A 16,117-nucleotide genomic window follows, 5' to 3' on the forward strand; every position below is an offset into this window, starting at 1 on the left:
GCCTGGCATTGCCTTGAGAAACTGCTTCTTCTAGTGGAAACATTTTCCCTCCCCACACAACTTCACAGCACTTCCAACGAGATATTTAAACTTAATGAGAAATTTCCACAAACTACAAAAAGAGGTCAATATTTTGTTTTATCATTCAGGCCTCAGGCAATGCGTAGCTCACACAGAGAATGTTGAATGCCCACAGAAAGAATATGTTGCCTAAACTAAAAGCTTGGTCAAAACCTGGCATGTCGGAATTCTATTGATCATTGATCTATTGATTGTGGCTTTTGGAAAGGCCAGAAGATTTACCTTCATTTTTAAAGGAAGGATAACAACTTCACCCTAGCTTCAGAAAGTAACTGATTAGAGTTTTATTTTGTTGTGTCCTCGTCAAATTTTGTGAATACCAAATTCAGCGTCTTCTAATTTAAATACTACAATTAACAACATTTGAAATATTCTCTCAACTCTTAAAGTGTTTAAAACAGAACTACAACACAAAACTACAACATGTCTTTTCCACCATTTTAAAATAGACACCATGATTTAGACATTCACCAGTCCATTACTTCTGTTACAGCTGAATGAACCACAGTCATGTCTCAACAAATCATAGAAAGTTTTCTTTTAAATAGCTTCCTAAATCTCAAATCTTCATAATAACAATAATAATTATAATAATAGTAATAAACACCTTATTGATATTGAGTTGTCTTACTTTAGTAACAACTTCCAGAACAAAAGTTGTTGTCTGTGGTTTGTTCACTTAAAAATATAAAAAGTGGAAGATGCTGGTCAGTCCAATGCATCATCCAGAAAACTGGCCCGTTTCAGTCACATGCCATTTTCTCTGTGTATCTTAAAATAGATTTGATTTATTAGAACCTTTAAATATGTGCACAAGTTTTGCTATCAGATTGAATTTTCTTTGAACGGTTCTAAATGGTAGTTGATAGGTCAAATACAGAAAAAATATGAATTTTCAACTTTTTTTCAAAGTCAAATCTGAAAACTCCCATGTTTTTTCTTCTGTACAAATCAGAGAGAAAGAGAAGAGAAGAGACATACCTTATTTCAGAGTTGTGTATAATCTTTTAGATCTCTTCACTTTGTTAGATTCAGATGTTTTCGCTTTCTTTTATTACTTTGTAAAAAAAAAAAAATTACATGACAAGAAATCAGTAAAAGCTTCATTGGTGCATCTTTATTTGTGCTAAATGCTATTTTTTTGCCTAAAACAACCACCCGATTTAACTAATTGCTAGCTTGTTCATGGAGTTATGAACTGGCAAGATGTCTGCGTGACCTTTTCAGAGCCCAGCCTCCACTTGACCTCCTGCTGTTGGGATCTTAACCTTGGACCAGATGCAGCGGTGTCCAGCGGCAGCCCCAGGCAGCAGGAGCAGGCTGTGCCTTTCATGGCTGTCTTTAAAGCTCTTTATCTGTCAGACCTGGTCCAGGCTTCTCTGAACAGTCCACTGTTAAAAGGCCAGTGCAAAACTGAGAGCCCCTGCCGTTTCATTCATCCAAGCTTTATATCTGGCGGTTTTTTTTACTCCTCAGCCAGCTAAATTCACTCGCTTTCTGAGCGTCGTTCTTTCTTACTCCCTATCTTCTCAGGGAGTTAAATGTAACTTGGTCATCCAGGTGTATTCTTAATTTTTTTCTTTCTTCCCTGCTTTTATTCCTGCTTCTTTTCTGATCTTTTCTCTATCTTAGTCTCCCACTCTCTCTCCCAGTCTATTTTTCCTTCTTTTTCCCCACATAGAGTATTACAATGACACCGCCTACCCTGCAGTGATCTCATTAATCACATTCAAACAGCTCTCTGTTGCTGTCTCTCTGCTTCTCTGTGTCTCCCTCTCCTTTCACTTCCTCTAATTGCTTGCTCTTTTCTCTGCCAGTGTCTCAAAGGAAGGGTTTTTCATTATCTAACAACAAGAGACAAATACTTATACTGTGCATACATTTTAGATGGATTTTAGACATGTACGCTTAATTTAGCTGACAGATATGCAGTTGCATGCATTCATTCAAGCATAATTGATTCCCAGAAGACTTAAAAGGGTGGATCTCTTAGGTGTCTGAGTATGTAAAGATGTTGTGGTCTGCTTATTCATTATCTATCACAGACGGGACATTTTTACTCCAAGCCAAGTATTAGATTTTACTTATTAGATGTATTATTGGTTGTGGCTTTTATTTTTATTAGTAAAGCAAATTACCCTGTTGAGTGCTTCCCATAATTGAACTTCACTTTGTGAGTGGGATTAATTAGCCAATTGTTTTTTACAGTTACTCTTGCTCAAAGACTGACTACTGAAAAACAACAAGAAAAGAAACATTTCTGTCATCCAGTTGAAGTTTATTTTTCTGAGGGCTGGGTCCAATGTAGGTGAATTTTTCTTGTATTTAACTTTTGCAAAAACCATTTAGCATAGGGTCTGTATATGATGAAAAGCAGCAGATCTGCTTTCATGCAAGGTCCTTTGCACTTGACTTTGTAATTTATCTCAGTGAAGGTAGAAGTTGTATCATTCAAACTTAGAAACACCAGTAGACAATGCTTTTTCTGTAAATTACGCAAGTCTGGGTTTAGAGGGAGATTACACATAAAAACAATCTAAATATATTCTTTTATTTCTGTAATTTATAAGTGACATTATTATTATTATTATGGTTTGAAAACAACTAAATCATGAATGTCAACTTAGTTTTTGTAGCACTGCTACTTAATTTTAACTTAGTTTTTGTCTTTTATTGCAAAGGCACAGCAAGCAGAGTTACTGTAACATCTTATAATTCCAACAATTAAAAACTACATTTCTCATTCTGTCAGAGTAAAACTACAAAGCAGTGGTCTTTTTTTGCTTTGAGTTGCCAGCTGGCATACCATTTTATCTTTTCTTCCATAGCCTCTCCATGACCTTGCTGAGAAAGAAAAAAACAAAAAAGAACAAACTGGAAGAGAATAAACATCTTTAGGAAAGATTGAAATAAAAACTGAAATAGATTAGTGAGCAACATCTGTCAAAGTGGATGGCTGGCTCACTGCCAGAGTTTATTGATTTGCTTTACAAACCACTTGAATGAGCCAGATAACTGTGATTAGCCAATTCATTACCGCTGGCTAGAGTGGTCTAAAATTAGATAAAAAGGGAGAATGGGAAGGACAGTGGGGGGAGGAAGCAGAGTGTGTGCACAGTCTAACTTTATAAACTTGCACAGTAATTCTCACTGTGACCCACAATGGTGGGGAGAGTTTTCAAGTGTTTGATGAATTTTCCATATTTTCCATGTAGCCTAATAATCATCTTCATTAGCAACGAGTTGAAAACAAAAAAAAGATCATCATGCATTGTTTATGTGTTTGATGGCATGCATAATGTTTGTAGATTACCAAAGGAACCAAAACAACAATCTCTCATCTACTTTGCAAATGTGTGTGCTTCCATTTCAAGTGGCTTTTCAAGTTGCACAGCACCACTCAATCTCAGAAACGAGAACAGTTCTGGCTTTGATGATATACTAAAGTGTTGTCTATGCCAAGGCAAAGTGAGTGTGACAGCGACTAATGTTTCTATCTCATAGTCAGACAGATTTACTGCTCTTCTGTTCCCTGCTTCATACAAGACATCAGCAGCCATCAGTTCCCTTAAAGCTATGCTTGTCTTTGTGACAGGCGTTTAATGCATTTCTGTGATCACACAGTGTTTACAATAAGCTTTTATGAGCTCTACACAAACCATTTCTTTGATGCGTGTGTTTTCTCGTTCAGCATCTATTTGGTTACCATGTTCAGAATTGGAATAAAGGACTGTATTAACATGCCTTGTCCTGTTGTCCTTTGAAATTGCCACTCACCTCTGAAACCTTCCCTCTGACAGTGAGCGATTGAAAAAAGCCGCCTTTTATCATTTTCCCAGATTTTGCTCATGCTCAAGTTTTCTCTCTACGTTTTTTCAGTGTCCAATCTCTTATTTCTCTCTCCTGTTCCCACCACCTTCATCTCTCTTACTTACCACAGACCTGTCAGGGAGTTCCAGCTAGCCATCAGCCTAATGAACAGTGATACAGTGCTAATAGCATGTGATAATATTTCAAGCCAGTAGTAATCTCAGCTCACTCAGCCTTTACCTGCCCGTCACCTCTTGCCCCTTAACACGATCCACACACAAACACACAACGGGGCATCTGATACCCCTGACAGTTGTATGTCAGGTCTTGGCCTTATGCTTTTATGAGACAAAGTTGTTAGCCTGAACTCCGTCTTTACGGACCAGCAGTCTGGGGAAATATGTCTTAATGGAACTGGACAGATCCCTCTGCATAGCTTGTAAGGAACTGTAAACACTTCCCTGAAAATTTGCTACGTTGATTAAAGTGAACAAACGTGAGTGTTTTCTGAAGATAATCTGTCTTTACTCCACAATCTGTAAATCTGCTTACTTGGTCAAATTAGGACTTTAAATTGACTTCAGTTTAACTTTAAACATGCATGGTTTAAACATAGCTCTGGATTGCAATATAGTGGAAAAAGATGTTGGATGTTGCTTTGTGAATCTGCTGATGTAATTGTTTTGGTCACAACCAGTGCTCAACTTTCCAGTTTATTTCTTAAACTATTGTTTACTTACAGTAAAATGTGTGATCTGTTGCAACTAAGGTGCAAATTATTATCATGGCTTAAAGTTAAAAGAATAGCAAGCTCCTGCATGCAATTTCCAAAAGCACCTGCATCACCAAAAAACTTGCCAGACCACTGAGAAAACATGAACAAGGTCAGCATATCAAAGAACAGAGCATGAGCAGGAGGCCTCGTTCAGTCACAGGTCAGCGCAGCCACTGCTGTTATTCATTAAACTGTAATGGTTAGCGGTTGGGAAAATAATATCCAGGCTTCTGGTAACTTGACTAAACATGAGGGTCAGGGCCGTATCCAGGGTGAGACTTATCCATCCATGGTGACATGTGCCCCATGGTGTTGGGTTGGATTTTCACTCAAAGCACAGAAGTGATAATTTGATAAAATCACTGAGCAGCACCACTACCATAAACATTCCTCCCAAGTGAGTATTCCCATGGGGAATAACATGCTACTGTCACTCACAGATAAGTGTTTTGGTGTTTTTGGCAGCCTCAGTTTGGTGCTGCCAGAAGCAGCTGTTTGCTCAGTGGGGTGTGTGGATAGAGGAGGTGCGCTTTGTATTTGTATGGGTGTGCACTTGGCCTATATTTGCAGACTGTGTAGTTGGGAAAAAAACCAAAAAACAGACTGGTTTATAGCGATTGCTTACATTTGCTCTGCATCTTACTCCTTTAAGAAATTAATATATGCACACACACCTTGTATGTGGCTTAAAGTTTGTGGTTAATGGCAAGGTGACAATTCTCTTTGCTGTGACACACATGGATTCTTCTACACACTTATTTGTATGAGAGATGTGTGCAAAAATTCCCTTGATCATGTATTCAAAAAATCGTTTCATTCAATTTCAAGACTGTTTCATCACATACAAATTTGTGCACATGCACACACATGGAAGAGGCTGAAGGTACGCCAGGAGTAGTGGGGGTTTGCCTTCTAACTGATTAGGGATAGAAAACACTTGTGTCATGGGTTTTTGCCCTAATAAGCCCTGATGGGTGCCGGTGGGTGAACACTTGGGCAGAGGTGTGCTGTGTTTAAAGCTGGGAGCTGGATCGGAAGGCAGAGACGGGGGTGTGGGGATGTGGATGGTGCAGAAGATTAGACGAATGAGTTGCCTCCTCGGAATCCGGGGCTGAAAGGGGATAGGATGGTGTTTGGGTTACACCACGCTGGGAACGCCGTCCTCTTTAAGTAAGACACACTCGAACAAAGTGCAGCTGATCAGATTAGCGTGGCTGATCGGGTTTCTCAGCAGGCTGTTGGCTCCCACTGTCTGAACATCTTGACTGTTAGTGCTAAACACATGGAAGAACAAAGGGAGTAAAATGAAAGAAAACACCAATAGCTGTGTTGTGAAGCTAAGATGTTAATATGGGAAACTTATTTCATTTGCGGGCTGGGTTTTGCTTCTTAGCATGAGCAGTTCCAAGGACAAAGTTATTCACTCTGACAGAAGAGAAAAATTCCTCCAGTGAAGTGGACCTTTGGGACACAGGAACAGTGGTATCAAGATGAATAGTATCATTCCACTTCTGTTAGCTCTTATAGTTAAAGTAGTTGTGTTGTTTCTTTGGGCTCTTGAGAATACTATTCTCATTGAACAAGGACCCTGAAAATATACTGATGGATCAGAATGTTCTAGAAATGAAAATTAAATAAGCTTAAATCCACTCATCGTCTGAAAAGATGCAGTGATTTCTGTTTTTTCAATAATTATTTTAAGAGAAATAATTATTGCAAAAGTTGCGCAATACCCAGTGCATACTCGGATTTTCAAACTGCATGCCAATAAGGTCCTAAACTTTACCAGTTTACTGGAGCTGCACTGCTCTTGATATTTTATGTGAATTTCTGGTAAAATATTTTATCCTTTCTTATCTGCTGTTTTGGTTTTGAGGTTATCTTGTTTTCTACTCTCTGTGTTTTGATTTGTTTTGTTCCTGTAAAGTTTGTGTTTCAAATTGTATTGTGGAAAAAAATGAGAATGTGATGAGATTAAAGTGAGCTGCTGCACAAACACTTTTCATCAACTTCAAAATAAAAGAATGTAAATAAACATATAACTACTTGAAGAATGCCTAGCAGTCAATAACCAAAATTTCAACACGTTTAAATTTATTTAACTGAAAGTTTACTAAACAGCCAAGTAAATTAGTGCTTTAGAATTTATTTGCAAAATTATATTTAGGGGAGGATAACATTTTCAAAGTTAGCTAAAGCGCTGAATAAAAGAATGATCTTCGCTATTAGCGCATTAGTACATTAGAAGTAATTCCTCCATGGCACCAAGCTATGTCAACATGTCAACCAGCTGAACTTCAGCTGATTTGATTTGATTTGGAGGTAGTCCTCATCCTTCATTATTTCACCCACTTGGCAGCAGAACAAATATTTGACATAATTCTGTCAGCACCATGCCTGACAGTTGGTGCAGTGACCTCTGGTTTAAGAGTCTCATCTTGATACCTCAAAACATAGTTCTTGTCTTTTTGTCTAAAAGAATCAATGTTGACATGTCTGACCATAATTTTTTTTTCAAGAAGGCAAATTTCATTTGAGCTTGAAATGTGTTTATTTTGGAGAAGGGACTTCTCACCTGGTTGGCTCGCAGTCTGCCCATGTTGATTTAATACTTGCTTCATTGTGGGCCGTGACACCAGCTTTGAAAAATTAGACTCTACTTAATACTTGTCAGTGCCAGGAAACCAACTGTTTAAATAAACTACCAGTTCTGCCCAAAGCAGAGGTCTGACATAATTATGATAAAATCTTGCTGATTGAGAACAGCAGAACAAAATAACATTCTCTTGAGGTGCAAAATGCTAAAGAATCATTTAACCTTATGAATTATTTTGGCAGAGTGTGAGTTAGGCAGAATAAAGAATAAATTAAATCTAAGGCTTTTTCTTTCTAAATCCCTTGAGTTCTGCACAATTTATAATTATTCCACTCTGGAAAAACACTGGTGTAAATGCATTGTTAAAAGCCCTTGAGTGTTATTACATCCATGTCCATCATAGCTGTATATCTAACCTTTGACTGGAACTTTATTAGTTTAACATTCTTTTACATTTCTCCTCCATTTTCTTTAGTAGAAAAAAATCTGGTCTTTTTTTGGCTGTATGACCCTCTGTATTTTTCATTTTCAGTGGCTTTTCGTCCGTGATCCATCCAGGCCAAACCACAATCCCTTATAAGGCCAGTGGAAGCCCCCATCTGGTCCCTTATTTCCATATCAGTTCGGCAGTAACAGACAGGGTTTATACGGGATCATGGCTGGAATGTGGGGCTGCCTGACTATCGGCTGAGCCGCAGACCTTGGTGTGCTCCTCGCTTCTGAGCCCAAACCTGGTCAAGTCTCTTTGCCCTTTGTTTCTCTCCTCTTCTTACAGCCTCACCTTTCTGTAAGAATATTTTGCATAATTTTTCTGAAGATGCAGAAGTCAAAATTTTGTAGTTCATTTCCAATTTCCAGTCTTTGGCCTGCCAATGCTGATTTGTGATTTAAAATTTTCTTTAAGAAGTAGAAAATGTATGAGAACAATATTCTAAATTTCTTTCTATTCTACCTACCATGACCAGTCATTATTAACCAAGTCTTTATGCATCACCTGAAGAATGGAAATGCTGAGTTCAGCTGTGAGATTTCCAAAAGGCTTGCAGCATGTGCATATCCAATGAGTTGCATAATGGACAGAAGTCAAAGCTCAAAATGATAAAGAAGTGCAATTTTACTGTCCTCTATTCATCCTTCCTGTTATCTGCTTGGAATTGTGCCTTCACTCACTCAAATGCTGCCTGAATTAAATGCAGACATATCTTGATTCTTGGTTGGACAACAAAGTCACTGATACTGACAACTGCTAATTTAGAATCTTCTCTGTTTAGTAACATCTTAAAAAGAGCACTGATTAGAGGGGAAAAAAAAAAAAACTTAGTATTGACTGACAAATGAAGGCTGATAATGGTAAAAGTCAATTTCCAGCAAACACATTTTTACCTGGTGCATTTCTTTTTCTCCTGAACACTTATTCCTGTTCCCATCTGTGTCTATTTTCTAGAATATTTTGCTGTAAAACCAAATATACCAATGAAAGTACTTATTATTGTTTGATAGCAAAATTGCAAAATCCTCTGGTGCTGTTCTGCTCTAAGTTCAGAGCTTACTAAGCAGTGAAGGCACAGGCAGCTAAACAAGAGACAAAACCACATCTGAGAGCTTGCTGAAGAGAGGAATGCACCAAAGCTGTACACCACAGCACAACAAATATCCATATAACTCACAGGACCTGGGAAGTTTGAGTTCTGGTCTTTTTCTTCCTTTTTTATGCTTTTACTAACTCCCTGAGAGCGTTCCTCATTATGACTTCTTGTTACCACAGGCTTTGTTCCCTCCCCGTCAAGCTTTAATATGTAAAGTGTCGACTTTCCTGTGTGTCTATGTGGTTTGGAATGTTGTCGTAGAGAGTCTGTTTCTGATTAGGCCGGCTCTTGCTAAGCTTTCCCTGTACTGCCACATTTGGGCCTTGCTTGGCAGAGGAGCCTTTAGCGGAAATCTCATCCAGGCCTTAATTGTTTTTAAAAGGCTGGCAGACCTGGCTTTTCTCTTTGGCTCTGATGTTTCTCTCAATCCTCGGCTGCCTCTGTTCTCTGTCTCTCTAGCATCTCTGCATCCTTTCCACCACGCTGTCCTTTGTACCTCAGCTCTCTCCCAGGCTCTGACACAAATGAGGGGATGTAGGGATGAGAGGGGATCTCATATAGCCTATAATGCTTCTCTCCACTGGGGCCTGTAGAGCTCATTAACCTACGTTAGTCTCCACATGCCTCCATTAAAGAGAGACACCTGGCTCCCGAGGGCCCAACAGGGAAATGACAAGTCCAGTCTCCTTTTCCTTCATCAGCATCTGAGATGCACATTAGGAAAATAATGGGGCTCATTACTGCAGCTTATTGTGGATGCAGCGGTTATTTATGCCAATGTGGATTCCTCTGTCATGTCACCTGCTCCATACCATGACATGTATATTTCACATTGAAATAATGACATCAGCGTTGCATACAAGTGGCTTCTTCCAAAGACAGAATAACAAGCAACTTCTCGCTTTAAAGGAAACCAGAGGAGTGTTGAATGTAAACAACAGAAAGCCATCACACGCAGCAGCTCTGCTTAGCTTCAAAGAGACTCTAAGCTGTGGGCACCCTGGCATTTCTCAGATTAACCCCTAAAGTCCATGTTGTGCTTAGTTGACACAAAACACGTCTGGTACCTTGAAAAAGGATTCATAACCCTTCACCTTTTTTTCTTTTTTTTTTTGCTACATTACAACCGATTGTCAGTAGGTATTATTGAACTTGTGTGATTGACCAACAGAAAGTGAAACATGATTTTTTATTTTTATTTTTACATTTTTCTTGAATTTGGCCACTCTTGACTTATTGCATATGTATACTATGTATAATAGCAATATACATAGTATACATAGTTTAATGAAAATCCTAAACTATATCCAGAGAAGTGAATCTACATCAGTTTTCTGGTCCGATGACCTGTTCAGGTTAATCTGCTTTGTGCAGACTTGGCCTTATCCACTCTACAATACAAAATATTTCCCTGGTAAGCAGAATTTCTACCTGGTCACAAAACAAAGGTCATCTCTTACTTTTAAAATGGTGGGGAAGAAAAATAATTGCTAGCACATTGATTCTATGTCTATTTTTGTGTAATCATCATTACTTCCTTTTATACTCCTTCCCATTGTTTTCCCTCCCAGTCTTTTCCATCCATTCTCACCCCATCTTTCCGGATTTCTCATCCATGCTTTTGTGACACTCCAGGGTGCAAGTTGAACTGCATCACTTTAATGTCAGGCTTCATCTCTTCCACAACACTGACCTCTTTGTCTTCTGCTGTCTGCAATTTATCTGTCCTCTACTTTGCTCTTTTTTTCCATTTTCCACTTTCCACTCCATGTTGTGTGCCTATAGATGCATCAGTTACTGCAAGGAAGTTACAGCATCCTGGAACCATCCATGGTTTCACTTGTCTTTATTTTCAGACTTTTCCTTTTCTGTTCCCTTGGTGCATTTTCTTAGACTGTTCCTTCTTATTTATTTGTTCTATCTGAAGTACTACTACTAATAATATTGCTTTGAGGATCTTCAGACTCCATTAGTAATAGGTGTTTAATGTTTCTTTGAGCCTCATTTTTTGGGGCTAGGCTTTTCAGCTGTATCCAGCAGGGACCATGTGGGCAGCAGCTCGACCTCACTCGCTGGATCTGGAGGTTGATTGAACGTCCGGAAGCTGAGCCAGAGTGCATTTAAATCCAGAGCTGCTACGAGCTTTATTTAAAAGAACATTTATTTGTCTGAGGGGCTTTGAGACCGTAGAGAGACCAGGAGGGCTGTTTTTATTTTACAAGTGAAGGGTTTAATGTTCACTTAGGTTCGAGGTGTAAAAGAGCACAAAATGCCCAGAGTTTGTACACAAGGTGCTTTACTTTGACAAATTTGGATTTTTGTTTTACCTTTGTGTTCTGGCCAAGGAAAGGGCCTTAAGTGCTCGAGGGACCACCAGCATGGCTGACCCCTCTCCACATGGCACGCCATCTTGCTGTCAAACAAAAGGAGATGGAAAATAAACGCAACACTTGACAGACGGAACAATGGTGGCATATTTGAAGTGACAAGAATTTACTTTTCAGTGTTGCGTTTATGTTTGAGGTCCCATTTTGCCCTAAAAAGGAAAGCGTATGTATTTTAGGTAGAGTTCACACTTACCTCTTATATATACAGTGCACGCCATACTAATTAGAAATCCTGGCAAAGATGTGTAAAAAACCTTCAGACAAATGAATTGTGTACTGTAGTAACATGATGTTGCACTGACAAGTTCTGGAAATTCCAGCCTGCAAAGGGAAACTTTACTTTTAAGCAAATGCTCAGTGGCATACATTAAGAAACATCTAAGAAGTGCTAGAAAATAAGTTTATCTGACACATTTCTACTTTACTTCTCTGTTTAAGTTATCAAAGTCTCATGGTACTTTCATCACTTTACATGGCTTCCTCGTGGTGTAAGTAATTATAGCTTGACACAGAGGCTTCTTTCTTTCAGCTGCTCTTCTAAATAGGAAAGGACAAGAGAGAATGTTATTCAATAAGCAGTTGAGTCTTCGTCTTTGAAAATCAAGAAATAGCCACATGGAAATGTCTGCTCGCCTTTACTTGTCCATATCTGTGGTCTATGATTCACAAATTCAGAAGAGCTGGAACTTTGACCAACATAGCTGGACAGGAACCCACATGTATGTTGGGGAGAGAAATGGTAAGCGTCTCCAACTGTTACAAAGAGTTGCACCTTGGGGGTTCACTTGTAGCCATATTTACCAGTAATGCTGCAGAGCACTTTACGCCATCAGGACAAAAAAATAAAAGATGTCTGCTTCAGTTTAAACCCTCTTTAGTCTGCGCATTAACATTAATCTCAGATGATTGGTAATAACCAGCGGTCAATGCTAAGAGCATCATTTTACACCTGCCAGTGAAATCCGTTTATACGAGCATCTCAAGAATCCACTTGTGATCAGGATCTCATTTTGCCACTCTAGAAATGCAGATTATTTCATAGGCCAAAACACAAGGAGCAGACAGCATGTTCCAGATAGAAAATTGCTATGACTAATCCCTAAATTACATTATTACCAGGTCTCAGAAAGTATTAAGTTATACAAGGTCATGTAATGCCAATAGTGTTATCAAGTTAAGTTATTATATTAATATTAGTGAACGTTTCTGTAGGTGGATTTGTTGTGTAATTAAACCCAGAAATGTCTATTTTGCTTCCAGAATCTTCACATAACCTGAGAGTTAGACATGTTTGTAAAAAGTCTTTCCGAAATCGGATGTCTGGGCAAAACTATGCTTTTATCAACTATTATGCGAGAACTTAACTAAGCAGTAGCTTTTAATTCATGATTTTCTTTGGAATTGTAACATAAAATTTTTTTTTTCTCTATTTTTTGCATTTTCTGAGCTTGCCTTGCTAAGCATTAAAACATTTTTATTAAAATAAAATTAATTATTACTCGTAGCATAATTATTAATTATTACTCATTTACATATATACATTTTTAAACATGCTTGGGGGAATTTTTAACTTCAATCCAGTGCCAATGCCGAGGTTATTTGTTTACCACTGACATTTGTTTTTTTATTACACACAGAACTGACTCCTCAGTGCTCTGTGAATTCCTTTGAAAACTATGAACTTTATCATATCTTGTCCTTGTTTACTCTCTGGTAAAGGTGAAGTCATTTAATTTAGAAATATTATCCCACTAAACGTACCTGTGAATAAATTACTGAAGGTCAAACCAACTGCTCAAGCAGCAAGCATTGTTGCAAAAAATTAGTCAACATGGGAGGGAAGAGCAGCTAGAAAAGCTCTTTGGTTATTGCAGTTTCTGTCAATGTAAGAAAAAAAATCACTGAGGACTCTCCTTAATGCAAACCCCTTTTCTATTAAATTTAATCCAAATTGTGGCATTCACTTGTTTTAGCCCCATTTAATCAGATCTACTAAATAAGCTCCAATGCAACCAATTCCACTGTGCACTACATGCTATATTATATATTTGATTTGTGGTTTCTCCCTCCGTCTAACCTAACTTTAGCCTCTGAGAGAGAGTGTATGTGTGTGTGTGAATGGTATCCTGCACAGGAAGTGCTGATGCAAGCTTTAAGGGTCCCTGTCCAGGTAATGGCCTGCAGCGGTACTGCAGCCTGGGGGCTGCCAGAGGAGGAATGACATTTACTGCCACCTTAACTAGCTCATTAGCCTGCTCGACACTCTTTCTCTCTTTTCGTTCCACAGAGGGTAATGAGGATGGCATGATTTTACACTGCCAGTTGTTATTCAGCTCTTGCCTTTCAAGGATATCAAGATGGAACACTTAGATTGTTTTTGGAAATGACTTCTTGTTCTTCATTGTTCAGGGCTGTTTTTGCACAAGGGGTTCACTCAGGCTGTCTTTGTAAAAACAGTTGATGATAGCGTTGATCTGCATTTGATTGTACTCCTCCATCAACTCTCTCCTATGTACTCGAGTACAGCGAGCTCATCTTTTAATCAGGCTTGATCCAAGAGACTGATTGGCCCCATTGTTCAGAGTAAAGGCTATTGAAATCTGTCTTTCATTTCCTCCAAATAGGCAAACACACATTTTCGTTCACACACAAATTCAGGCGTAGACACCTGCTTGCACACGCATACAAACTCACATCTTAATTATGCTGCTTTTGTGGTTGATTGGAGGGTATTTTTTGTAATACCGAGGTGGGACGAACACACTAAAATTGTTGTCTGCTTTGCCGCCCCCAAACGTTTTTCTGTCTTCTGTGGGATGGGGCAATTCCATTGAAAATAGCAAAGATGTAATTAAAACATAGACATTTAGTCTACAATCAGTTCTCTGCTCTTGATGACTGTTGAGGCTACCAGGACGTTGAGAAGAGCTTGTTTCGTTGGTGTTGGAGAACAGTGGCCTTCCAATTACATGAACACACATTTCCTAGTTACACATAACACAAAAAGCAGGCAGGGGACAGTGTCTACAGTCATGCTGAGGAAATATTACAGATTCCAGCTTTAACCAGGATTTTTTTTTGGTTCTGTCAGCACTTTTCTGACTTAAAGCTGCAGACAAAACTAAAAAAAAAAACAGTCTGGTGAGAGTTTAATCTGTTAAACAACAGGTTGTAGTTAAATTTATTTTTTTGTAAAATAGCAAAAATTTTTTAAGAGAAAAACACTTGCCTCCCAAATACATGCTTCTTTACGCATCACATGAGACATAGACAAACTTATCTGAATTCTTTTGAGAATGTTCATCTCTATTTTTTTTTTTACTTTCTCATTGTTTGCATGTTTTCAATTAAGTTCCTTCTCCAAAGGTCTTTATTAACGTCAGTTAATCACTGCCTTTTTGTTTTCTTGTGCTGTCATCCACCAATATATGCACACATATTTTTTCTCTTCAGTCCACTATTTATTTTAGAAAGTCTTGCAATGGAAATCGATACTTCAAGACCCAACTGTGCTTTTTTTTTGCCAGTGTATATTTATTAGTTGAAAAAATATACATCAGAGGGTAAAATCTTTAAAGAAACAAAATACACTGATAATAAAATAATTCAGAATGGAGCACTCTGCATGTTATTTGTGTAAAAACACTTCCATGAAATGGATGTACCACAATGTATTTGTTTTGTTCAGCCTGTAACTTAGTGCTCCTTTCTGGAGAAGAAACAGCCTGAAGCCTCTTCTTGTAGGCTCCCCTGTGCCTTCCTTTCACTAATTGTCTGAATGTGAAAATGGTCATGATTGCGTGTTTGCATTGCTTCACCACAGCTGCTGTATCCTGTGTTTAGAGTGTTAATCCAGTGACTTAGACATTAGACTGTCTGTGACTCATAAGGAGTTATTGTAAGTCACAGCCATTTGGAGCGATGACCGGAGGCAAAACGCTGAGGCCTCTGAGTGTCTGCACTCCTTTGCAGCAATCAGACAGCATTACAGGTTCCCACAAGAAGAGGATAAGTCAGACTGAACTCATCTCCTCAAAGTAAACACATCTTCCCTCTCTATACATGCCAATGTCAGTGCAGTGACAGCAATGCTTAAATAACAAATGTTAAATCTCAGCTAAAGGGGCCAATTGAATGAAGACGTTTTGGCTTACTTTGAGCTTTTGGCACCTCTCGACAGTTAAATTAAGCTGGTTTTAGTGCCAAATGAGGTGCCCATTTGGCCAACATCAACCTTTATTCTTTGTAGAAACTAGCAGAAAAGGAAGTGTCCACAGCAAGCAAACAGGCAGCTGTAACCAATCATGAGGTCTCCCACTCAAATGGCTCCCCTCACAGCAACTATTCTCTGGCGTGCAGACCAAAACAATAAAGTCCCTTTTTTTTTTTTTTTTTTTTTTTTTTTTTTTTTTTTGTGATGTTTTAATTCAATACAAAAATAAAAGGACTACAATGCACGTCCTTTCACTGAGCCTCAGCTCATGGAATTCTCTGTCATTAGAAAAAATGGCCTTTCTCAGTCTACTAAATTAAACTGTCTTCATTTGTTTCACCAAAGTCTTTATTAGCTTTGTGTCTGCTTGTATTTTCAGTCTGCTTCCTCAATAATAGCCTTGATTTCACTCGTGTTTTCTAGCATGTGTGCATGTCTCTGTTTGCAAGTTTTTGGTGACATAATACAAAAAAGATGTCTGTTCCAGTTTTAACAGGCTCCATTTTTTAAGTGGTTTGAAGACAAATTTTTGAGGCCACATAAAATTTTACCCATCTGTTCTAAAAGTCTGGCTTAGCTATCCACGTTTGTTTAGCATATAGGTAAGCAAGTACAGTGTTCTCACTTCTCAGACAAAACTCTGGGAGACCCATTTCCACATGGATCTCA

General features: G+C 38.4%; 1 protein-coding gene across 1 annotated transcript in view; it reads left to right on the top strand.

Annotated features, from left to right (window-relative positions):
* Positions 1-16,117, top strand: part of plxna2 (plexin A2) — a 223,148-nt gene that overhangs the window by 48,903 nt on the left and 158,128 nt on the right. The gene's annotated exons all lie outside the window — the stretch shown is intronic.

The sequence above is a fragment of the Gambusia affinis genome, linkage group LG01, assembly GCF_019740435.1.
Source record: "Gambusia affinis linkage group LG01, SWU_Gaff_1.0, whole genome shotgun sequence".
In the NCBI taxonomy this organism is placed as follows: Eukaryota; Metazoa; Chordata; class Actinopteri; order Cyprinodontiformes; family Poeciliidae; genus Gambusia; species Gambusia affinis.